The sequence below is a fragment of the Macaca thibetana genome, chromosome 8 (genome assembly GCF_024542745.1).
Source record: "Macaca thibetana thibetana isolate TM-01 chromosome 8, ASM2454274v1, whole genome shotgun sequence".
Lineage (NCBI taxonomy): Eukaryota > Metazoa > Chordata > Mammalia > Primates > Cercopithecidae > Macaca > Macaca thibetana.
Genome location: NC_065585.1, coordinates 11,695,403 through 11,719,621, shown reverse-complemented (window position 1 = coordinate 11,719,621; position 24,219 = coordinate 11,695,403). Strand labels below are relative to the sequence as shown.

At 45.7% G+C, this 24,219-nt stretch overlaps 1 long non-coding RNA gene across 1 annotated transcript; it reads right to left on the bottom strand.

Annotated features, from left to right (window-relative positions):
- Positions 1–1,419: 1,419 nt before the first annotated feature.
- On the bottom strand, positions 1,420–22,899 carry LOC126960871 (uncharacterized). The gene is made up of 3 exons (XR_007728136.1): positions 22,816–22,899; positions 18,778–18,914; positions 1,420–2,358 (listed from the first exon to the last, which is right to left on the bottom strand). It is a non-coding gene; the product is annotated as an uncharacterized LOC126960871 (long non-coding RNA).
- Between the last annotated feature and the right edge of the window lie 1,320 nt (positions 22,900–24,219).

Here is a 24,219-nt window from a genome sequence, read left to right as displayed (position 1 = left end):
CTAGCCTGTGAATTCCTTCAGAAAACAGGCTTAGATCTTATTCCACTCAGAGGAAGACACCGCACCTGGCAAAATGCAGGCACTCAACATATATGTGTTAAAACATAATAGTATGACAAAGTAGAGTAATGGCCCCTAAAGATGTTCATGACCTAATCCCCAGAACCTGTGAATATGTTACTTTACATGAAAAAGGGACTTTGCAGGTGTTATTAGATTAAGGAATTTGGGTTTTGTTGTTTTTTTGTTTTTTTTTTTCCTATGAGATAGAGTCTCGCTCTGTCGCCCAGGTTGGAGTGCAGTAGTGTGATCTTGGCTCACTGCAAGCTCTGCCTCCCAGGTTCACGCCTTTTTCCTGCCTCAGCCTCCCAAGTAGCTGGGACTATAGGCACCTGCCACCACATCCTGCTAATTTTTTGTAGTTTTTAGTAGAGATAGGGTTTCACTGTGTTAGCCAGGATGGTCTCAATCTCCTGACCTCATGATCCACCCATCTCAGCCTCCCAAAGTGCTGGGATTATAGGCCTGAGCCACCATGCCAGGCCAGGTTAAGGATTTTAAGACAGGGAGATTGACCTGAATTATCCCGATAGGAGCAAGGTAATCACAAGGGTTCTAAAGTGTTCGAAGAAGGAGGCAGAAGAGCCAGTAAAGAAGATGTGAGGATGGAAGCAGATGTCAGAAAGATGTGATTGCTGACTTTGAGGATGGAGGAAAGGCCACCAGCCAAGGAGTCTAGGCAGCTTCTAGAAACTGGAAAGGAATCAAAATTTCCCCAAGGCCTCCAGAAGGAGGGTAGCCCTGCTGACACCTTGATGTTTGCCCATGGAGTTCCATTGAGCATGCCTGACCCCTAGGACTGTAAGCTAATAAGTTCATGCTGTTTTAAGGCACTACATTTGTGGTTGTTGCAGCAGTAATTGGAAACCAACACAAATGGTTACAGCTCACATATTTTTGGCCAGGGGTTGGTGACTGAAGCAGAGCTAAGATATTGTCTTTCTTTTTTTTTTTTTTTTCTTGAGACGGAGTCTCGCTCTGTCGCCCAGGCTGGAGTGCAGTGGCCGGATCTCAGCTCACTGCAAGCTCCGCCTCCCGGGTTCGGGCCATTCTCCTGTCTCAGCCTCCTGAGTAGCTGGGACTACAGGCGCCCGCCACCTCGCCCGGCTAGTTTTTTGTATTTTTTTAGTAGAGACGGGGTTTCACCGTGTTAGCCAGGATGGTCTCGATCTCCTGACCTAGTGATCCGCCCGTCTCGGCCTCCCAAAGTGCTGGGATTACAGGCTTGAGCCACCGCGCCCGGCCAATATTGTCTTTCTTTTTGCTTCAACAATTATATGTGCAGCTTTTACATAAGATATTAGAAAATTGGATCAATTTTCCTAAGGATTTTTAAAGAAATTTTAAAGGCATTCCATTTATTAGTTAATATCCCCAGTGCCATATGAGCCAATGTGATGTTGGATGTTTAAAATGACCAAAACTCAGTTGCTCAATCTTAGGCCATTTTGCCAACTGTACAGTTTTTATTATACCACATCCACAATTTCTGGCAGCTAAATGCTGCATGTGAGAAGATGTTCACTAAATCTTCTGGAACAGCTAACAGTGATTGAAGCCTTCCTACATGCCTCCTATGTGCTCCACACATTGCGTTCAGCTCCTGGAGGCTGAAGGAAGTGATGTCACTGTCACCTGGATAGTAAGTGGCAGGTGGTGACTGGAACACAGGCAGTCTGGCTCAAGAGCCCCAGCTCTTAGTCTCGTCCATGAATAAAAGAAAGCTAAAAACCTGCATCTCTGTGATCCAGAGACTCACTGGCTGGCTATTTTAGTATCAATTCTGAAGGAGAATCTAGAATGCTCCTAGGTCCTTCCTTAATCCAGGCCCCAGAAGCAAGAATCTCTTCCTTCTCTTCCACATTTTTTCATCTTCTCTTCTCCTTCCTTCCTCACGAGGAAGCCATCAGCACTAAGGAAAACAGGCTTCGTGGGAGCCAAGTGAGCTGGGAGGCAGCTCCCTGAGCCAGCCAGACCACATGGCTGCCTCTTCTTCAAGGCTCTCCTTCTCCTGCCCCATCCAAGCCTCCCACGGAGGAAAGGAGGTGGTGGGGTGCCAAGTCAGCCTCAGGTTCTAGCCAGGTGGGCTGTGGCTTTTCCCAGAAACCTTTGTGCTGTGCCAGATTTTTCTGGAATCTGCCTGCCCACTCTGCCAGGTGAAGTTCCATGCTGCTGCAATGATCTGCCTCCCTGGAACAGGCAGCATGAGGCAGGGTGCTGAGCCCCAGCAGCTCGGGGCAGACTGTCCAGGCTCAGCGGCCAAGGCCCTCTCCAAAGTCAATGCTTGAGGTCTACATCCTTGGCTCCCACGGGCACAAAAGACAGCAAGAGAAAATGTGAATAGTTCATGAATAAATGGAAAAAGCATTTCCCCCACTAGCAGTCAAAGAGACACATTGCTTACCTAGCAAATTCCCAAAGTTAAAAAAAATGCTAATATTCTTCACTCTTGAAGTTCCCGGAACAAATTTCCTGTAATTCAGCTTAGCCTTATGTATTCCTTTATAAACTTCTTACCCTCTGAGCCCCTAATTCTACTTCTAGGGAGTCAAAATAAAAAGAAAAAAACCCAGACATCTGGGTTTTATTATTAATGTTGAAAAATCATGATTGTTGTGTTATTTATAAGAATAGAAAATAAGCAACAACACAAATGTCAAACATCAGGGGTGAAATAAATACATGTTGGTAATTCTACGTGATGCTATGTTAAAGACACTGACTAGAAAATGAAAGTTTTATAATACGTTGTTAACATAATACATTTTTTCTGATAAAGGATTATGTGAAAATAAGAAGATTCAAATGTATATATAATATGTGATTCAATAAGAATAGACACACGTGCACATACGTACATATACATGGGTGTACACACACACATATTTTTTAAAGAATACATGAAATGTTAAGCATGGTTTTCTCTGTAACTGGGTTGTAATTTATTTATTATTTATTTATTTTTTTGAGACAGAGTCTCACTCTGTTGCCCAAGATGGAATGCAGTGATGTGATCTCGGCTCACTGCAAACTCTGCCTCCTGGGTTCAAGCAATTCTCTGCCTCAGCCTCCTGAGTAGCTGGGATTACAGGCACCTGCCACCATGCCCAGCTAATTTTTGTATTTTTAGTAGAGACTTGGCCAGGCTGGTCTTCAACTCCTGACCTTGTGATCCACCCACCTTCACCTCCCACAGTGCTGGGATTACAGGAATGAGCCACCACGCCGAGCCTGGGTTGTAATTTTTAATTTTCTCCTTATAATTATCTATGTTTTCCAAAATAACATTACATTAAGTTTATGTTACATTTAAATCAGAATAAATATAGGTGTTCTTTGTTTTACCTGCATCTGAGCTATACTGTCTCACTCATTGATTACGTTGATCAAGTGCCTACTATGTGGTAAGCGCTCATAAAATTGGGAGTTACAGAGACAATTAAGGTCTGGTGTGAGTTCCTTCCAGGAGCTCTCAGATTTATGGAGGAGATGAAAGCCGTGGCTGGCCCAGTCACACAGAGCCCTTAGTGAATCAGCTTTTTAAGGAAAGGTCTTAGGATAAAAAACAGGTCTGTCTGTGGAGCTCTACCAACAGCTGCATCTTCAGCAATCAGCTCCCAATGTGGCACTGACCTCACCTCAGCACAGGTTTCCAACATGCCTTCCTGGGAAGGACTCCAGGCCTCTCAGGTGGATGGTTATAGTTTTGAAAACAAAGCTGACCAATAATAGGCAAAAGCATTTTCTGGCTCCACTTTTCAGGAGCCTGGTTCCAACTCTGGAGATTCAGATCTGACTCCACAATGGACCCTCACAAACCCTTCCCTTACACTCCACCCCAGGTTGGTCTGGCCTGGCCTCACAGGGCAGCCCCTAGTCTTCCAGGGCACCAGGCTCCTTCCTTCTTCCTTCCAGCCATGAAGACTGTGCTTTTCCAAAAGGTTGGGCCTCACACAGTTGAGAGCACAGTTTTGGAGCCAGAAACCTGAGTTTGAATTTCAGCTTCATCACTCACAAGTTACATGATTTAATAACTGTGCAGATTGCTAAGCTCCCTAAAGCTCAGTTTCCTAATTTGAAACAAGGAGGTAATGCAATGACTCTCAAAGCGCTGGATTGTGAGAGCATTCATCAGATGTGTATTACCAAGTTTTTTATGTGGGTGGGCCTGGTGCAGAGGGGAAGAGGCCGTGCCTGGAAATCACACTCTGCAAAAGAAGAAAAAATCCCTGATTTGTAGCCTTTGCCAATTCTCATGCTGTAAATACTCCCACTCAGGCCAATTTCAAGCTACTGAAGTTTAACTGGTTGGCAAGAGTCCTGTGTATTTGACAATCAGCTTTTAGGATCTCTATAAACATCAGCATACCATTTGACTCAAAAAGACAAGCTTGGTCCTGGTCTTCACGGAGTTCATGATTCAATAGGAGGAAACCAGTTTGTGCCATTTGTGTAATTACTTAATATATACCTGTCTTACCTCTAACCTAGAAGTTCTGTGATAGCAGGGACAATTTATTTTTTTAAAAAACATATTCTCACTATGTTATCCTCAGCCCTAACAGATTGTATGTAACTTATAATATGTGTTGAATAAATGAATGCCTTTAGTAACAAACATAATAATCAGAAGTTGAGTTAAGAGCTGAGATGAAGAGCCATATGGTTTGGCTGTGTCCCCACCCAAATCTCATCTTGAACCGTAGCTCCCATAATCCTACATATCAAGGGAGGGACCTGGTGGGAGGTAACTGAATCATGGGGGCAGGTTGTTCCCATGCTGTTCTTGTGATAGTGAATATGTCTCAGGAGATCTTACGGTTTTATAAAGGGAAGTTCCAGCTGGGTGCAGTGGTCATACCTGTAATCCCAGCGTTTTGGGAGGCTGAGGCAGGTGGATTGCTTGAGGTCAGGAGTTTGAGACCATCCTGGCCAATATGACGAAACATGGTCTCTACTAAAAATACAAAAATTAGCCAGGCATGGTGGTGCATGCTTATACTCCCAGCTACTTGGGAGGCTGAGGTGGGAGAATAACGAACCTGGGAGGCAGATGTTGCAGTGAGCCGAGATCATGCCACTGCACTCCAGCCTGGGCAACAGAGTGAGACCCTGTCTGATTAAATAAATAAGTGAATAAATAGCAGTTCCCCTGCACATGCCATCTTGCCTGCTGCCATGTAAGACATGCCTTTGCTCCTCCTTTGCCTTCTGCCATGAATGTGAGGCCTCCCCAGCCATGTGGAACTGTGAGTCCATTAAACCTCTTTTTCTTTGTAAAGTCCCCAGTCTCAGATATGTCCTTATAGCAGTATGAAAATGAACTAATACAAAAAGTAATAGGAATAACTATTTGAAATAGTTGGCCTCTTTAAGGAAGAGATATTTAAGGATTAAGTGACACCATATATTTAAAGGATATAGCACAACGTCCACTATATGGAAAGTGCTTAAGAACTCAATACATGGTACTTAACATTTCCCTTGCTTTGTTCTTTGGACCAAATCTTACTACTATCTCAGCTCAAATGATTTGTCACTTTCTGGCACAGTACCCTCCTACTTCATATCCTCACAATCACCCCCTGTGGACACCCCCACAGTGGTTCTGCCATAGCTTCCTGGAGGTGTCGATGTCTTTTCCTGCCCTTGGCCTTGGTGGTTAAGTCAAGGTTTCTTCACATTCCCACATATGGGCTCTGGAATAATTCTGGCTGCCAGTGACCAGCATGGACTATGGGGCCTTCTCTCCATCAGGGGTGTTTGGGGAGCCTGAAGACACTGGAGGGAAGACTGTTAGGTTAAAACTGGCATGGTTGAGGTTGCAGGTTGGCTCTGGTTATGAAGAACTGCTCAGATTCCTGGTTAATACCTTGGGCAAGTCCTCATCCCCTGAGGGCTCAGTTTCCTAGTCTGTAGGATGAGGGTTTAGACCCATTCCTGTCTGAGCCTTCTTCCAAGCTTTAACATGTTCCAATTATATGAGTGGATACTCTATGAAGTATCCTTGATGTTTTCAAACTCTCTGGACTTGAAGAATTAGCTGTGAGTCCTCATGACCCATCAGCTCCACTGCTCTCTTGCCCTCATGGCTCCTGGCTCCCCAGTGGTCAGCTGTCCTGGAGTATCCTGGTAGCTCCCTGTGGCTCAGCTGGACCTCGGGCCACTGAGGGTGGCCATCTTTGTCAATTTTTCTTAACACCAGAGGCATTTGAACAGAGTGACTCCATCTTGAATAGGGGCTGGGTAAAATAAGGCTGAGACCTACTGGGCTGCATTCCCAGTAAGTTAGGTATTCTAAGTCACAGGATGAGATTGGAGGTTAGCACAAGAAACAGGTCATAATGACCTTGCTAATAAAACAACTTGCAGTAAAGGAGCTGGCCAAAACCTGCCAAAACCAAGATGGCAAAAAGAGTGACCTCTGGTCATCCTCAGTGCTCACTATACACTAATTATAATGCATTAGCATGCTAAAAGACACTCCCACCAGCGCCATGACAGTTTACAAATGCCATGCAACATCAGGAAATTACCATATGTGGTCTAAAAAACGAGGAGGAGCCTTCAATTCCAGGAGTTTCCCACCTCTTTCCCAGAAAACTCATGAATAACCCACCCCTTGTTTAGCATATAATCAAGAAGTAACAATAAGTATCCTTAGGCCAGCAGCTCAAGCTGCTGCTCTGCCTATGGAGTAGCCATTCTTTATTCCTTACTTTCTTAATAAACTTGCTTTCACTTTACTCCATGGACTTGCCCTGAATTCTTCCTTGCACAAGATCCAAAAACCCTCTCTTTGCGTCCAGATTGGGACCCCTTTTCTGGTACCATTAATGCTCCACATGCAGAAGTCCAATTTCTGCTGAGATGCTTCTGCTTATGGGGAGCTCCCTGCCATACAAAATAAAGCTTTCCTTTGTTGGGGGGTGCTCTGAGAGCATGGGCAAAGGCAATGAAGCTGGAGAGAAGAAAAGCGGGCTAACTTCTCACTAAACCCTTAGGAGGTGCCAGTCACCCTGGACACAGCTCTCTGCAAGTCATCTCACCAAATCTTCCTAACAATCTTGGTGTCAGAGGCATTTGAAACAGAGCAACTCCATCTTGAATAGGGGCTGGGTAAAATGAGGCTGAGACCTCCTTGGCTACATTCCCAGACAGTTAAGGCATTCTAAATCACAGGGTGAGTGAGATAGGAGGTAGGCACAAGATACAGGTCTTAAAGACCTTGCTGATAAAACAGACTACAGCAAAGTAACCAGCTAAATCCCATCAAAACCAAGAAGGCAATGAGAATGACCTCTGCTTATCCTCACTGCTACATTCCCACCAGTTCCATGACAGTTTACAAATGCCATGGCAACATCAAGAAGTTACCCTATATATATAATCAAAAAAACCCATAAATATGGGCAACAGCAGCCCTCAGGGCTGCTCTGACTATGGAGCAATGCTTCCTTATTCCTTTTTTTTTTTTCTGAGGTGCAGTTTCACTCTGTTCCCCAAGCTAAAGTGCAGTGGTGCCATCTCCACTCACTGCAACCTCTGCCTCCCAGGTTCAAGCGATTCTCCTGCCTCAGCCTCTGGAGTAGCTGGGACTACAGGCTCACACCACCAATTTTTGTATTTTTAGTAGAGATGGGGTCTCACTGTGTTGGCCAGGCTGGCCTCAAACTCCTGACCTCAGGTGATCCGCCCACCTTGGCCTCGCAAAGTGCTGGGATTACAGATGTGAACCACCGCTTTCACTTTCCTCGTCAGACTTGCCCTGAATTCTGTTTTGAGTGAGATCCAAGAACCTTCTCTTGGGGTCTGGATCTGGACCCCTTTCTGGTAACACTGGGAGGCATAACTAATCACCCTCTTTTTAGAGATGAGAACATTGAGGCTCGGAGACACTGGGTCACTTGCTGGAGGATGTACATCAGGGATGCCTGAGCCTGAGCACCTTGCCTCGTGCCACATGCTGATCGGGACGCAAAGCCCAACCTGATCTCACTGGGAATGCACTACTACTCTCACCTTCAGCATGCCCCCAGCCACTCTACACTTCTCTGTTAGAGGCCCTGTGTCTCTGGGAGCCCTTGGGAGGAAACTCTCACCACCTTCATCTACACCCACAGACTCAGAGGAAGATTTTCAATTATTGAATACTTAACTAGTGCTAAAAAAAAAAAGAGAAAATCTCTCATGTACTTTGCTCCATTATATCATATATCCCTTAACACAGGTTGTAGAGTTTATGGTTAATAAGTATTCACTGAGTGGACAAAGGCACGTCTCTTGCAGAGATGGAAGTGGAGGTGCTAAGAGGCTGGTTGACATTTCCACCCCACAGCAGATAAGGAAAGCTGGGACTTGAATCCAAGGCTAGCTGGCTCAGGGCTCAGGACCCTGTCCCCAGAGGAAACTACAAGTCCTCAATTGTGTCGAATTTACCCCTGCACCCCCATCCCCAACCCTGAGCTCCAAGTCCCCAGGGAGATTAAGGCTAATCAGCTGTGTTTATAAAAGGCAGGTATAGAAGCCTCCAGACCCTGGTTACTCATTACATTGCACTAAATGCTGATATTGCAAACTCTCATATATAGGCCAAAGGGTGGTAAGTCACCAAAAGGCCAAGCCAGACAAACAAGAGCCTTGCTGATTAACCAAGGCCCTGCCTTCCAGGCTTACCAGCTGCCCAGCAGCCATGGAGGGGCCAAAACAACCCCTCTGCCAAGGTGGCCAAGCATCAAAGGCTGGGCTTGTTTGCTAGCCTCACTCATCAGGAATCTGAAAACCTGGCAGTGGAAAGGAGCCCTTGACGTTGGTGCCAACTCCCAGAGCCTCTTAAAGGCCCCATTGCTGGAGGATTTTAGGAAAGCTGTCCCTGAGTACTGCTTCCTCTGACCCCATGTGGCTTACTGAGGGGAAATGGGGAAATGCGCTTTCCTCCTGCCTTCCTCAGGGACATCTAGAGGGCTTGACTCTCTTCTCTCCCACTGGACTCAGGGTTTCAGCTACCACCACTGCTTTGGTCCTCAGGCTGGATCAAAGTCAGGGGCACTGGTGACATTCTTTGGCACCCCCAAGATAAGCCCACTAGTGTTCTTGGCTTCAAAATTTCCATGAAGAATTTTTGTGGAGAAACAGAGACAGGGGAAGAAGAATGACTGCCAGGGGAAACAAACAGCAACTAAAAAAAGCTCTGGATTTTCCCCCAGTCACTGTCTTGGTTGGTGGGTGTGTGAGTTTGCTATGGGGATTGTTGCAAATAACCGCAAACTCGGTGGCTTAAAACAACAAGAATTTGTTATTGTGAAGTTCTAGAGGTCAGAAACCGAAAATGCATCTCCATGGGCTTAAATTGAGGCAGGACTGCATTTGTTCTGGAGGCGCCAGAGGGGAATCCATTTCCTTGCTCCTTCCAGCTTCTGGGGGCTGCCATCATTCTTTGACTCAGGCCCCACATCACTCCATCATTACATCTCCTTATCTGCCTCCCTCTGATAAGGACCCTTGTGATGACATTGGGCCCACTCAGGTAATCGAGGGTAGCATCTCCACCTTGAGATCCTTAATTTAATCACATCTGCAAAACCCCTTTTGCTATGTAGGGTAACCTATTCCCAGGTTCTGGAGATTAGGACATGGGGGCCATTATTTAGCAAATCACAGTGGCTGGAGCTCTCTCTGCAGTGATCATGGACAGACCCTTTGTCCCAAAGGTCACCCAGCTTCCCAATGACCTAAAAGCACAGGCACCCCAGACTTCTTACTTGGGGCTCTCTCCCCATGGCTCAGGGAGTAGGCACTGGAGACCCCTCCCTCAGGAAGGCAGGGTGCACCTTTGGGCCTCCAGGTGGGGAGGTTCTCATGCTGCCAGCCTTTGGGTCTTCAGCAATACCCCTGTGGGCATTTCTCCACCCTTGGATCCTGATGGAGCTTTGGTTTCTGTTCTCAACCACATTTCCTCTCTTGGGCTTGGATCTGAAATCAGACTTGGCTGTGCCAATGTCATGTGTGATTATAGTCTCCTTCTAACCCTCCATGTCTTCATAGTCATGAAAAAGCCCAGTATTATCTCTTTTTAAGCTGTTATGAGGATGGATTGAAATGGTGGCCATATAACTCAGATACCTGTGAAGGTTTCCTTGGCCCTTGGAATCAGGATATTTGAAAAACACAGCTCAGATACTAGTACTCCCTTGCTTTAAATCCTGCAGTGGCTTCCCATAGCACTTAAAATTAAGACCTAAATGCCCCTCCTGGAGCCTGTGGGAACCTGCATGATCTGACCACTGCCTGCCTCTCTGATCTCACCCCAAATCATCCTCTCTTTGGCTTACCAGACACCAGTCACACTGACCTATTTCTTGTTCCCTGAACACACCAAACTATGATTGTCTTACTCAAGTTTCTGTTGCTATAAAAGAATACCACGGACTGGATAATTTATAAGGAAAAGAGGTTTATTTCTTACAGTTCTGGAGGCTGGGAAGTCCAAGGGCATTGCGCTGGGATCTGGTGAGGGTTATTCCAAAGTAGAAGGCAGAAGGCAGAAGGCAGAAGGCAGAAGGGAGATAGGAGGCAAGACCGAGAAAAACAGGGGCCAAACTTTTACACTTACTTCCATGATAGCAACATTAATCTATTCATGAGGGCTAACACTGTCACAGTGGCATCATGTTCCCAACGTAGGAGCTCCTGAGGGACACATTTAAACCATAGCAAAGTCCCACTGCTGAGGTTTGTCCTTGTTTTCCATTGATTCTAGAACACTCTTCCCCAGAAATTTGAATAGCTGTCTAATTCCTCTTCAGATCTCAGCCCAAATCCCACGTCCTCAAACAGTCTTGACCTGGCCACTCAATATGAATTAGTTATCCCAATATGAATTAGTACTCCCAGTCTTGATACCGCCTTTATTTCCTTGATAGCATTTGTCTCATTCCTCCTCCTCCTCCTCCTCCTCCTCCTGGGCACCCTACTGGACCACATTTCAAGCCTTGTTTGCAGTGAGGTGTGGGTGCCTTTATGAAGATGTCCCAGTCAATGGTATGTGGGTGAGAGTAGTGTGGTCTGTTTTGAGTCCTGGTTTGAAAAAATCTTCCACATTGTCCTCTGTGCTCTCCCTACTCCTGTCTGTAAGGGGCAGGCACAGAGAATTCAGTGAGGACAAAATGTCCTTAGCCAATGGTGGAGTTATGAGATAGTGGAGCCTGTACCCCCACATCAAGCAAGACCTCCTAATAAACCCCCATATTGAGTTTCTGTCTGAGGAAAAAAATACATTTTCATTGTATTAAGCCACTGAGATGTTGCGGGTGTCAGCCAACCTGACATTTTCATTTGTATTATATTTTCTTACTTGTTTATTGCCTGTCTTTTCCTGCTAGAGCAGAACCTCCATGAAGCCAGTCCCTGGCTATTTTTGCCCCGATTGTTGCCTCAGCAACTAACACAGTCTCTGGTGCACAACCAAAGCTTCTTGAATGAATGAACAAACAAAACAGGCTTGAATTCTCTTTCTATATTCTATGGAGATCCAAAGCCCACCCCAAGTGTCTGCTCATTTCTAAGGACTTGGGTTCAAGGGCTCAGGGTTCTGGCACTTTGCTTTTCTTCTTGTCAAATTCATTAATTTTCAGTGTCATTATTCCATCTTTATTTACATTTTGATAAGTCAGGCATGAGGTGCCATCCCTTTCTGTGACACACACACACACACACACACACACACACACACTGTCACAGCAGCCCAAGGCCTTTGTGTGTGTGCAGGATCCTTGGCTAAAGGTGGAAGGCAGAGGAGAGCCTTCACTCCATAGCTATGTCTACACCTGCAACAACCTATTTCTTGAAATTTGTTTATGTATTTATTTACTGAGACAGGGTCTCACTCTATTACCCAGCCTGGAGTGCAGTGATACCATCACCACTCACTGCGGCCTCAACCTCCTGGGCTCAAGCAATTCTCCCATTTCAGCCTCCTGAGTAGCTGGGACCTCAGGTGTGCACCACCACACCTGGCTAATTTTTTTTTTCCTTTTGGAGATAGAGTCTCACCATGTTCCCCAGGCTGGTCTCAAACTCCTGGGCTTAAGCAATCCTCCTGTCTCAGCCTCCCAAAGTGTTGGGGTCCTAGGCATGAACAACGATGCTCAGCAATGACCCATTCTTAAATGTCTAGGGCCACCTCTTATCTCACCCAGGCCGTTTTCACTGTCATTCCTTCCACATTTTTTTTTTTTTTGAGACGGAGTCTTGCTCTGTCACCCAGGCTGGAGTGCAGTGGCCGGATCTCAGCTCACTGCAAGCTCCTCCTCTCGGGTTCACGCCATTCTCCTGCCTCAGCCTCCTGAGTAGCTGGGACTACAGGCACCCGCCACTTCGCCCGGCTAGTTTTTTGTATTTTTTAGTAGAGACGGGGTTTCACCGTATTAGCCAGCATGGTCTCAATCTCCTGACCTCATGATCCGCCCGTCTCGGCCTCCCAAAGTGCTGGGATTACAGGCTTGAGCCACCGCGCCCGGCCATTCCTTCCACATTTTGTTCTAATGGTATGCTAGTTTTTTGGTTCTCCTCTTCTTTTTCTGCCTCTCCTCTATCCCAGATTATGCTTTTTGACTCAGCAAAGGTTGCAACCATATATCCCATCTCACATGCTCTTCTACCATATAACCCTGCCCTGTTCCCAACCAGAGTGGCAGTTTCTGCCCCGTCCCTGGGCTATTCAGCCTGAGATGGCTCCACCCAAGCAGGGCATGGAGAGAGTAATTATGTTCCCTGCAAAGCAGCTTCTGCCTCCTCCACTGGATGCTGCTTTTGGAAACGTGAGTTGACAGGTGAGAGGTTCCACTCCCCTGAGCCACAGTCCTGTGAGGAAGTCCTGATCACATGGAGAGGTTGTGATGGATGCTCTAGTCACCAGCCCTGACTGAAGTCCCATCTGTAAAAACTGAAAGTGCCTTTTGATGGCCCGAGCTGCCTGTTGTTGAGTCACCCCAATCGGTTGAGTCTTCCCAGTTGAGGTCCCAGACATCCTGGAGCAGAGGTGAGCCACCTCTGCCATGCACTGTCCCGGTTCTTGACCCACAGAATTCATGAGCACAATAAAATCGTTGTTTTATGTCACTAAGTTCTAGGGCCTTTGCTCTACAGCAATATAGCAACAGGAACATCTCTTCTCTGCTCTCTCAGAGGCAAAGAAGAAATTCCCTTTATTTTCCTCAGCAGAGCTGTGCAGTGGGTCCTTTCTTTGTCTCAGTCCCTGCCCTCAGGGTCTCACATTCTACCCCAAGTGACTTGTGAAGGTATTTTCTTAAACAAAGCTCAGAGGTGCTCTGATGCCAGCAATTAAGATAGCAAAGTGTTTTATCTCTGCCAAGTTTTTTAGTACTTGGCACATAAGATGCTTAATGAATGTTGGTTTTAAATTCCATATTCTTCTTTGAACTCATGGGGAGTGGGAAGGTGAGTAGAAGGCTGGAATAGGGAATAATGTCAGGATTCCAGAAATATGCATTGGCTCACATTGAACTCAACATCTGTACCAAGTGGGATCCAGCAATCAAAGAGCTTCTACTGAAAGTTTAATGGAGGAAATTTAATCCAGAGAATTAGGTTCAATGGTATTGGAAGAACTGAGAAGCCTTTTATGTAGGGTTGCCAGATAAAATACAGAATTGCCAGTTACATTTGCATTTCAGATAAACAATGATTTTTTTTTACATGAAATTGTGTGTCCCATGTAATATTTGGAAATGGGTTTGTTGTTTATCTGAAATGCAAATTTAACTGGACTTCCCATGTTTTTATTTGCTAATTTTGGTAACCCTACTCACAAGGAGGACATTGAGACAACTGAGAGGTTAGAACAGCAGGAAGCTTCCTTTGCTGGGGCTGGAGGATGGGGTGTTAGCATCCCAGGGTTAGTGGAGCTAGAACCCTGGCAGGGGCTGCCTGGCAGAGGCTGGGACCAGGGAGGAGGTGCAGCCACTGCAGAGATGCTGCCTGAAGACCAGCAGGAGGGGAAAATGCCCAAACTCTTTCCTTCCTCCTGCCCTCACCACCCTGTCAGTGTCTTCTATTGGTTGAACCCAGCCACAAGCCATTGACAGGGAGCTTGGGAAATGTAGTTTGCAGAAGTCAGACCTCTGGGACCCAGGCAGAGCAGGACCAGGGCACAGTGTCCATCCTGTAAGTGTCACTATATTTACCAAAAATGTGATATCAGATTTCTATAGTTGTTTATTGAGCTCTCCCAATATTTGTGGCTCCATATTAAGCAAACTCTATTACTTCTCTCAAACCTTAACCAAATGAGGAAGGCACTATTTTTTTTTTTTTTCCATATTTTACAGGTAAGGATGTTGAGTCTCAGATAAACTAAGAAATGTGCCCCAAGGCCGGAAGCAGTGGCTCATGCCTGTAATTCTAGCACTTTGGGAGGCCAAGTCAGGAGTTTGAGACCAACCTTGCCAACATGGTGAAACCCTGTCTCTACTAAAAATATAAAAATTAGCTGGGCGTGGTGGCAGGCCCCTGTAATCCCAGCTACTCAGGAAGCTGAAGCAGGAGAATCACTTGAATCCAGGAGGCAGGGGTTGCAGTGAGCCGAGATCACGCCATTGCACTCCAACCTGGGAGACAAGAGTGAAACTCCGTCTCAAAAAATAAAAAATAAAAAATAAAAGAAATTTGCCCCAAATCTCACATAAAATGTATATGGTGGGGTCAGGTCTTTGCTGCACCAGCAGGGGGTGCTTCAGCCTGGTGGGCAGGCCAGGGAAGGTCAGAAGTCAGAGAACCGTGGAAAGCATCCATTCATCATAGGCTGCTGGGTCTACAAATGACACTGCCCTGATCCACGGTGCCCATGTGCTTTGGCTGATGCTGTACCTGAAATGCCGTCTAACGCTCTCCCTTGTTAAAGGTATTACATTCATTGGCTCTTTCTTTCCAACATTCAAATCATACACGTTGGCAGCCAAGCACGGTAGAAAACGGCAAACTATAGTAAAATAGTTAATAGTTTGAACTCTAGAGTCAGATGTCCAGGTCAAATGTGGATCTATCATTTACTACCACTACTACACTGTCATCACAGAGCAGGGCTCTGTGACACTGAGGGAGGTGGTGAGGGCAGGAGGAAGGAAGGAGTTTGGGCATTTTTCCCTCTTGCTGGTTATTTACTAGCTCTGTGACTCTGGAAAAGATCCTAAAGCTTTCTGGGCCTCTTTTTTTTTTTGAGATGGATTATCGCTTTGTCCCCCAGGCTAGAGTTCAGTGGCGCGATGTTGGTTCACTGCAACCTCTGCCTCCTGGGTTCAAGCAATTCTCTTGTCTCAGCTTCCAGAGTAGCTGGGATTACAGGCGTATGCCAAAACATCTGGATAATTTTTGTATTTTTGGTAGAGACGGGGCTTCACCATGTTGGCCAGGCTGGCCTCGAACTCCTGACCTCAAGTGATCTGCCTGCCTAGGCCTTCCAAAGTGCTAGGATTACAGGCATGAGTCACCTCACCTGGCCCTTTCTGGGTGTCTTATTGCTCATTTTTTACAGTGCAACTGGTGATGCCAACTATAGCGTCAATGACAATAATGATGATTATGTCTATATGACAGGTAGGCCTGCCAAGGACAGTCACGTAGGTTGCTCACCATTCAAGGGTGCCTCTGAGTGTCTGGGGCTAGCCACAGCCCTGCCCATAGATGTGCAGGTTCAATAAATTCTTCCATATGAAGTCCTGGCCCAGTGCCTAGTCTGCACCCGACACATATTGGCTGTTACGCATATTACAGAATAATCTAAGTGCAGGATAATGTGTTAAGCATGGGGACACAAAGCTAAAAGTCCTCGTGTGTTGTGTCATGGGGAGATAAGAGGTGGCAGGTACCACACTACTTTAGTGTCTTATACTGAGTTCTAACTTGGGCACTGTCATTAGTCTCAAGGTGGACAGAGGATAGAAGGAACCAGCTGTGACTGAGGGGCGAACTGGCATTTCTATTATATTTCAACAAGGAGGAGTTGATCTTGTAGAGAGTGTGGGGAAGGGCATTAGAGGCAGGGAATAGTCGGGACAAAGGCACGCGGCACGGCAGGCACACAAGTAGAGAGAATGGTGAGATGTGGGGCACAACAGGGGTGAGATGAGAAAAGCTGGCAATGTGAGCCACGGAGCTGGGAGAGGTTAGCAAGAGGCAAATATTGTGGATCTCACTAGGCTTATCTGCAGTGGCAGGAAAGAATTCAAAGGTGAGAAGTTGCTTGTGCAGTGGTAGGAAGGGCAGGAGGGAGGAGGCTGGAAGGAATGACTCTCCTGATGCTTTTCTTTACCCCTGGGTACCAACCCTGTTTTCCTCCTACTTCCCCATGCCCTCGTCCACCCTCATCCTTCACTTTGCCACTCCTTGGACCCCTTGCCCTGAGATAGCACCCAAACTGGCAGGACACTGCATTCTGGAGCTTCCCAGCCCAGCCTGACCCCTTCAAAACGTATGTGAACTCTATTCTCAACCCTCTGTGTCCTGCTGGGGCTCAGGAGAGCATGCTGGGCAGTTTAAACAAAGGGGTCTTGGGCATGCGGACTTACTGAGCTCTTTCTCCTACATCAGTTTTGCATTTCAACAGATACCTTCAAAGTCCAACGAAGGATAGCAGTGTTATTTTGTTGGGAGCCCTTGGGTAAGTAACTGCACATCCCTAAATGTGTGGCCCCTGCTCCCTGGCTCTCTGCAAGAGTCAAAGAAAGCACATACGATGGTAGACACTAAAGTATAAGGGAAAGTCAGAATTCAAGTCTGAAGCAAAGAACCCCAGGGATCTAGGTTGATCCTCCTCCCTACCCCAGGTGGACCTGTCCATGGAAGGCAACTGTCCAAAATTCCCTGACTGGAGCCTTTGGCCTTGGTAGGGTCCCCTCCATCCCACAGAGGAACATGGGCTCCAAATCTTATAGAGGATCAGAACAGGAAAGGCTTTGGGGGACCATGCTGCCCAAACCCTGTATCTTATAAATGGGAGACTTGGGGTCTGAGGAGAAACAGGGTGGTCCTATGGCTTCCCAGTGAGTTGGGATCGATGTGGGAAGGGGTCTCTGAGCTTGACCCCTAGTCACCTTTTGTTTGCACTCAGCTCCAATCCTTCCATTTATTCATCTACCTTTCCATCCAACTTTTAAAAAGCGATGCCCTTTTCAATTCAACCAACCCTTACTGAGCTCCTACCAGATGCCAGGCACTATGTCAGGCACTGAGAACACAAAGAAAACACACATCTTGAACTAAAAGCTCCCCATCACAGGAAGTAGACAGAAACAGAGAAACAGTTCTGATCAAATGAGAGCAATAGTGGTCCTGGCAGCTCTGGAAGCCTGATCAGGGATAGAAAGAGGTGACTGGTGCTCCAGCCAAGGCTGGAACAGGCAGGGGATGATTTTCCAATAGACCGGAAGCCTGCTCCCATCCTGGACGAACTAGTCCAGTAGCAGAAATGGAGACAATCGCTGGCAGCCACAGCAACTAGCTCAGCAGGGCTGGGGGACAGGGCCCTGGGGAAGAAGTTAGGGCCTTTTCACTACAGCTTGGACTTGATTTTGCAGGGGGTTGGGAACTCTGGGAAGAATTCAGCCAGAGGGATAACCTGATCAGCCCTGCTTTTTCCAACACTCCCACCCTCACTGTGTCTACGTGAGCCAGGGCAACGAGACTCCCACTGTCCACGCAATCATGGCCCAGAGTGGCTGTGCACTCTGCATTTTCCACCTTACTTCGGAAAGTTCAGCGGCTAAAGGGAAGCCACATTTATGTAACAGGAAGCCTGATTTCCAGGACGTGCAATACAATCAAAGCTCTATTTGTGGAACAATTCTGTGGGCTCCGATTTCCTTAGAAACTTAAATGGAACCTCTGCCAATGGACAATGGAAGGGCTCAGCTTTTCTCTTTCCCTGTTCCTGTTCTGACCCTTCCTCCTTATTTTGCTCTGATCCTTTCTATTCTAAAGGCCTGCTGCTGGGAATGTGTAACCTGTATCCCCTAGAAGAATTCCCACCCATCGAGCACAGGCCTGGACAGCTGCCCTGAAACTCAGCCTGCAATAGGCTCCTATCTCCCCAACCTCTGGCCCTGAGGCCCAGCAATGGAGATGCTTGGCCCCTGCATTCTCCCCAAATGCAGTAAGGGGGCTAGATTTATGTAAGCTTTCTACTGTTACTAATGCCCTGTGAGATTCTGAGCACGTCTTTTAACCACCCTGGGCCAAGGTTTTGACATCCATGAAAAGGGATTATTAACACATCCTCTGCCTGTCTCATAGGGCTCGTTATCAAATCAGAAAATGTATAAAATTTTAATATATTCATATTCATAATATAATATGAATATTATAATAATATAGATTCATATTTAATATAATATACATTTCTGTTTATTATTTTTAGTTGTTTTTTAAGTTGAGGTGAAATGTGTATAACATACCATTAGCCATTTGGAAGTGCAGTACTTAGTGGCATTTAGTACATTCACAACGTATAATCACCACTTCTATCTAGCTCCAAAATATCTTCATCCACCCGAAGTATAACCCTGCCCCCACTAAGCAGTCACTCCTCATTCTCCCCACACCCTTCGTTCCCCCAACCCTGGCAACCGCTGGTCTGCTTTTTGTCGCTATAGATTTATGGATTTTTCATATAAATGGAATCATATGACATGTGACTTTTCCTACCCGGCTTCTTACACTCTGCATAATGTTCTTGAGGCTCCTCCACACTGCAGCGTGCACCAGTACTTCATTCCTGTTTATGGCTGAATAATATTCCGTCTTATGGTACAGTCAGTCCTAAGTATTTGTAGATCCTGTATCTATGGATTCAACCAACCACCAATTGAAAATATTTGAAAAATTTGCATCTGTGCTAAATATGTACAGACGTATTTCCTTGTCATTATGCCCTAAACAATATAGTATAGCAGCTATTTAAATAATATTTACATTGTATTAGGTATTATAAGTAACATAGAGATGATTTAAAGTATACAAGAGGATGTGCCTAGGTTACAATATATGCAAATACTACAGCTATTTATATCAGGGACTCGAGAATTTACTAATTTGAGTATCCATGGATTTTGTTTTTATGGATTTTGGTATCCTAGAAGCACTTCCTCACAGAAACTGGGTGATGACTGTATATGCCATAATTTGTTTGTCCATTTTTCTATTGGCCATTTTGATTGTTGCCACATTTTGGCTATTGTGAAAAGAGTATGTGTTTATTTAAGTACCTGTTTCCTATTATTTGGGGTATATGCCTAGGAGTAGAATTGCTGGGTCATATGGGTAACTCTGTGTTTAACAGCCAAACAGAAGCTGCACCATTTTAAATTACCACCAGCAATGCACCAAGACTCCAATTTCTCCACATCCTCACCAACATTTGTTAGTTTCCGTCTTTTTCACTATAGCTATTTTAGTAGGTGGGAAGCGTTACCTCAGTGTAGTTTTGATTTGTATTTTCCTAGTGATTAATAATGTTGGACCTCTTCAATTGCTTATCATCCACTTATATATATTTTTTGGTGAAATGTCTATTCACACCTTTTGCCCATTTTGAATTTTCTTCTTGTTGTTGAGCTGCAAGAGTTCTTTATGTATTTGGGATATTGGGCCCTTATTAAGTATATGATCTGCAAATACTTTCTCCCATTCTGCAGGTTGTCTTTTTAAAAATTATTTATAATAGTAGTTAGAAATAATTTTTTTAAAAGTTGTGTAGTAGTAGCTTTTGCATTGCCTTACTTGCTGTTTATTATTTATTTATTTATTTAGGACACTAGCTATGTTCTAGCAACTGTGCTAAGAGCTTTACGTGCCCTTCCCTTCCCTCCCTCCCTCCCTCCCTCCTTCCCTTCTTCCCTCCCTCCTTCCCTCTCTCTCTCTCTTTCTTTCTTGTCTTTCTGACTTTCTTTCTATTTCTTTTTCTTTTTTTTTTGAGACAGCGTCTCACTTTGTCACCCAGGCTGGAGCGCAGTGGCATGATCACGGCTCACTGCAGCCCGGCCTCCCGGGATCAAGTGATCCTTCTGCTTCAGCCTCCCAAAACACTTACATGCATTTTATAATTTATTCTGGAGGTACAGTCATTTCTACTTTGAAGATGAGGAAATGAAGGAGCAGAAGGGCTTTGCATGTGTTTTTCTGCCTGCCTGGACATCCTTCTCTGGCCTCTTCACTTGGCTAACTACTGCTGTCTTCCCATCTCGCCCTTCTGTCTCCTTCCCTCAGCCCAGGCTTCCTCTAGCAGCGAGAAGTGTCTTCTGGATCCCTGAGGCATCCTGCCCCTTCCTATCAGGCTTGTTCATTTAATGATATTGTTCCCCCACTAAGCACCCACCAACCCCCCCGCTCCCTGACTGCCAGGACCAAGGGCCTCTCTCTGTGTTCCATAACACCACATTTAGTGCACAGTGGATGTTCAATAAGGTGTATCTCCTAGATAAAAGTGCTCACTGCTGTTGAAGTGGGGATTGGGAAATGTTTCAGCAGGGAGAGTAATAGTTATAGAATAACAAGCCAATAAATAAAACCCAAAAAACTGATTACCCTCCATTATTGCAACTCTGTTAAAATACACTTGCATATATAAGGAGGGGGGAAGAAGGAACCACCTACTGGTTCCTTCTTAACTCTTAACTCTCCCTCCCTCCAGCCTTTCCCTCCCTTCCCCTCCCATCCCCTCCTCTCCCCTCTCCTCCCCTCCTCTCCTTTTCTCTCCTCTTCTCTTCTCTCTCTTTCCTTTCCTTTCCTTTCCATTCCATTCCATTCCCTCCCCTCCCCTTCCATTTTCTCTCTCTCTCTCCTTCCTTCCTCTTTCTTTTCTTTCTTGCTTGCTTGCTTTCTTGCTTTCTTGCTTTCTCCTTCCTTCCTTCCTTTCTTCCTTCCTTCCTTCCTTCCTTTTTTTTTTTTTTTTTTTGAGACAGGGTCTCACTCTGTCACCCAGACTGGAGTGCAATGGGATGATCTCAGCTCACCAAAACCTCCGCCTCCTGATTTCAAGTGGTTTTCCTGCCTCAGCCTCCCAAGTCGCTGGGATTCCAGGCGTGTGCCACCATGCCCAGCTAATTTTTGTATTTTTAGTAGAGACGGGGTTTCACCACGTTGGCCAGGCTGATCTCGATCTCCTGACCTCAAATGATCCACTTGTCTCAGCCTCCCAAAGTGCTGGGATTACAGGCATGAGAGACCGCACCTGGTCAGGCCTTTCTATTACAAATTCATTCAGTCCAAACCAGTTCCATTCCTCACACACATTATGCGCCTGAACCAGGCTCTCCCCTCACCTCTGGGGATCCAGGGTGGTCCTGGTTCTGTGGGATTTACAGGCCATTTGGGGAGATGCACGCCTCCTCCCTTAATCCCAATACGAGTCGAACTGTCTGGGGAGTGTGAACTGGAATGAACATCATCTGCCTTGTGATTGTGCCCTACTCTCGGCGCTGGGACTTCACAGTGCTCTTCCCTCTGCCTAGCACACTCTCTTCCCTATTCTGTGCTTGGCTAACTCTTATCCCTCATGTCTCAGCCTAATGGCCTCTTCCTCCTGGAAGTCCTCCATGACTTCTCTAGGCAAGCTCAGGCTCTGTACTCTTCCTTGGTCACTTGTCTCACTGTCTTCTGGTGGCTGGTTTGGCCACCTCCATTGGGAGAATGCAAGGATTTTATCAGGGTAGTAAGAACCACCAACAGCTGTCACAGTGCTGAGACCAATGAACTTGGGTGGAATGAATAGCTGTGGTAGCTATCCTCACGTTCTTGTGGGGCATCTGAATCCTCAGGTAAGGGCCAAACCAACGGTTATCTCCTGCAAATGTTGCAGCCAAGACTGAGGCACTCATGTGCAGGGAGGTAATTGGTGGTTGCCAGAGGCAAGTCCTATTCTTAGCTGACAGCTCTCCAGCCTCCTGTCCACTGTCCTCAAGCCAATGGGCTCTTGTCCATCCAGCCCATTCACACAGGCCGGAGTTGAGATCACCCGAATACTGCTGCCCTCGCCCCACCCCCCCACCAGGCCCAGCTCAGGAATCATGCAGCCTATTTCCTCCTCTGCTTCTTCTGTTGGGGTGATGAAATGCTTGCGATCCTCCGTGGCATCCCACTATCCTGGATTGCCAAGTCTGGTCACATGTGGGCTCCAGAGACAAAGAGAAGATGCCAGCTATACCTCCATCCTCTGCTTCTGCCAGAGTTCCTCTATGCCGCTGGAAGACACCTGGGCTTTGAGATCCAGCAGACGTGGTCTTGCTCACAGCCCTGCCACACACTGACTCTGTGAATTTGGGCAGTTATTGAGCCTTCTGAGTCTTGTTTTCATTTTTCGTCTCATGAATAATATCACTGCTGCCACTGCCACCTCCACCACCACCACATTCAATGCTCACTATGAACCTAGCACCAGCCATTCTTCACTTCATCCTCACAGCAACCCTCTGAGTTCCTATTTCCATTATCAAAGGGAAGGAACAGATATCCACCAAGAGCCTACTATACACTAAGGCAAGGTACCAAGAACTTCATGCACTGGCACAGGACAGGTAAGACAGAAGATTGCAATGGGCTGGAACAGTGAGAGAAAACCACATGACCTCTTGTGGAGGATGATCTCATAGATTATAGGGATGGATTGAAGGTTGGGAGTTGGGGAGAGAAGGTGGACTCAAGGCGAGTCCCCGTGGCTTAAGCAACTGAGCAATGATGGAGTCTGACCTGGACTGAGATGGGGAGGGTCTGGGGATGTCTCAGCACACTTCCTTCTCCATGTGCAGTGCCGGAACCCTGGCACCTGTAGCCTTGCTCCATCATGGCCTCATTGTAGGATGAGGTGAACAATGCTCTTAGTTGGAGACTAGAGGTGGTTCCTGGAAGCAGCCAGCTTAGTGCTTGGTGGAGCAAGTGCTCACTGGATATTTACAACTCCTGTTGCTCAAGTGTCCCTTCTGGTCCAAGCATGTGCCAAGTTCTGAGGACATCGTATGGAATACAAACTGGATTCGGGTCTTCAGGGGCCCCAGGCTAAGGTTAGAGATGGATGAATACAGAGATGTCTCCAACCATGTGATAAGAAAGCTTGGGATCCTTTAGAAGGTCTCTGTGCTCCTATGAGGAAATCAGGGAAGACTTCCTGGAGGAAATGACATTGAAGCTCGGATCAGAAGGTTGGGCAAACCAATGAGAATGAGAAGAGCACTTTAAGAAATACTGATAGCAGACACTGAGTCCCAGAAGTGAAGCGCAACATGGGTCTCAGGGACTGTTGTGTCGCTGATGGGGCCTGTGGATGTGGTGAGGAAGAAGGTTGGCTGGAACCAGCTCCTGGCTCCCTTTGGAGTTTGGTTTTTACTTTTTCCTCAGTATTAGATAAGAAAGTAATGTCTATCAAGATAAGTAAATTTTTGCATACCTACCAAGTATACACACATTGCTTGTAATTAACCCTTTAAATATCCCTTGAATAAGTTTCCTTATTTTGTATCTAAGAATATGAAGTATAAGAAAAGATAACAGGACTAACAAGTGATCTGCTGCAAAGCCTTTATATCTACCACCATGTCACTGTCCTTTAATGAATGTACTGAAGACAGATAAATTCCACTGAAATGTAAGCTTCAAGAAGGCAGAATTTTTGTCTGTTTTATTCACTGCCATATTGCCAACCCTAAAACAGAACCTAGTACACACTCAATAAATATTTGTTGAAGGAATGAAATGATTTGAGAAGTCCATTATCATCTTTTAAACATGTTTTTGTACCTGAGAAAATTATATGTATATTTATATACTTTTATTATATTTCTACATAAATATATGTATATACTTTTATCATATTTATATATAAATATATAAACATATATAGTGTATAGTTAACATATGCATTACCTCATATCTTTTTGTGTGTGGTGAGAAAATCTTTTGTGGTGAGAAAAACTAATTCTCTTAGCAATTTTCAACAATACAATACTATGTTATTAACTATAGTCAGCATATTGTACAATAGATCTTGTAAACTTATTCCTTCTATTCAACAGAAATTTTGTATGTTTTGACCAACACCCCTAGTCAACCTCACCCCTAGTTTCTGATAACCATCCTACTCTTTGCTTCTATGAATTC